Genomic DNA, 2,050 nt, shown 5'->3' with positions numbered 1-2,050 from the left:
AAGAGATTTAATATGGACCAGTCTCACCCATTATCTAGTACATGGGCGTGAGATCACTTGTTTTGGACAGTGATCCATTCAGTCCAAAGGTGGACGATAAAGAAGTCCATTTAGTCCTGAGATGGACGATGCAGAAGTCTTGTTTTAGACACTGATCTGATTGGTCCATAAGAAGGACGATGAAGAAGCCTTTGATTTTGGTTTATTTTATACTAACCAGCCCAAAGAGAGGTTATTTGGTTTTATTGATTTGTTTTCAAACATGTTATATTTTACACATGGTGGTACATGCATATCACAACAACATCATCCAAGATTTCGTGTGTGTGTATTTGAGGTCGATGACTCAATATGTTCGATCAGATTGTGGCATGGCCAATGGTAAAGAAGAACCAACTATCATGTTCGAGGACAAAGCATATTCTGCCCAAGATCTTCATCACCCACGGATTGCAGAAAATTGGAGAGGTCCAAGAGACCTTCAGTAATGTCCAAATCAGGGGGAGTAATGTGTGTTGTACTATTTTTCCTTCACCATAGTTTTGTCCCAATTGGGTTTTCCTGGTAATGTTTTAATGAGGCAACATTTAAGCACATTAGAAGCTCTAAATGGTTATGGCATCCAAGGGGGAGTGTTATGAACCAGATTGTGGATGACTCATAACCAAGAGATTATGATTTGTAATCTTTCCATTTATCTATGACGGTGTAATCTCTTATATAAGGAACCTCTATGTTATGAATAAAGATAGACTTTTCCATTACTTTTATAACAGATATAGCTTAGTTAAAAAAAAATATAACATAATTTGTATTTTCATATAATCGATTTAATTTATCAATAGACGGTAAAAACACCTTTTTCAAACTAAAAGTTTCATTGTTTTTGTTTCCAGAGAATGTTGTATTTCTTCCTAAACGGACATGAGATAACCTCCTTCTGAACTAGTAGCCGGCAGAAATATAACATTTTCCGGAGACAAAAACAAAAAAAAAACATTACAACTGAAGTTTTCAGTTCAAATAAAAAACACCTAAATCAAACAATTAATATCCAAGCGAAGAGAATCACTAAAAACACTAATAAAATAAGCGCACATCAATAACCAGACTTTATTAGAGAGCAAACCTGTTGACATAAAGAGAATAAAGAGCAAGAGTAAAGACACGAAGAACCTAATTGATCATGGACAGGAAATCATGGACAGGAAAACTGAAGCAAGGAAAGGTGTGTGACTGATTTAAATATCTTGACTGAAGTCTTGGACGAATTTAAACAAGTGGAGGCAACTGGATAGAGTTGTTGGAGTGTGGAAACAAGCCAAAGTCACATGATATGCTAGGGAAAGAAAAGAGAAGAGAGTTGTCACTATCCGAAAGTGACTTCCCTATATCTGGTCTTCATTAGTTTATTCATCTCCATTTGTTTATTCATTCTCATTATCTTATTCTCCTTGCTAGATCTATTTATGTAACTATTGTATACACTAAATCAATCTAGGGAAAAATGTTCCTCAAATATTATTGTCTCTCTCTCTTGGATTCCCTCACATATCTCTCTTAGTTCTTCACCAAAATCTCTCAAATAATTCTCATAAATTCTCATTAATTCTCATAAATTTACATGGTATCAGAGCTACAAGCTCTTGAAACCTAAATCACTTCCGCAAATTACTCTGATTTTATTTCTCTTTTTCTCTTTAAAATCTCTTATCATTCACACCAGTCTCTCTCCTCTATTCTTGAAGTGTTCTTGAATTTTTCCAGTTATGTTCTTGTGATTCTTGATGGATTTAGGAGAAAACTCAAGAATGGTGGTGATTCCAGTTACTATTAAAGGAGCTAACTATCTACATTGGACAAGGCTTGCTAAGACAGCTCTTGGAGGCAGAAGGCTTTGGGAGATTGTTGAAGAAGGCATACCACAAAAGAAGATTATCCTAGGAGAGGATGGCAAAGAGGTTGTTCTTGCTGATGTTGGCGCCAAGAAGAAATGTCAAGAGGACCAGTTGGTGTTGTCCATTCTTCAGCACAGTCTTGACCCCTCACT

This window comes from Brassica oleracea, chromosome C7 (genome assembly GCF_000695525.1).
Source record: "Brassica oleracea var. oleracea cultivar TO1000 chromosome C7, BOL, whole genome shotgun sequence".
Taxonomy (NCBI): domain Eukaryota; kingdom Viridiplantae; phylum Streptophyta; class Magnoliopsida; order Brassicales; family Brassicaceae; genus Brassica; species Brassica oleracea.
The sequence above is the reverse complement of the archived record's forward strand: the minus strand, read 5'-3'. Positions refer to the sequence as shown.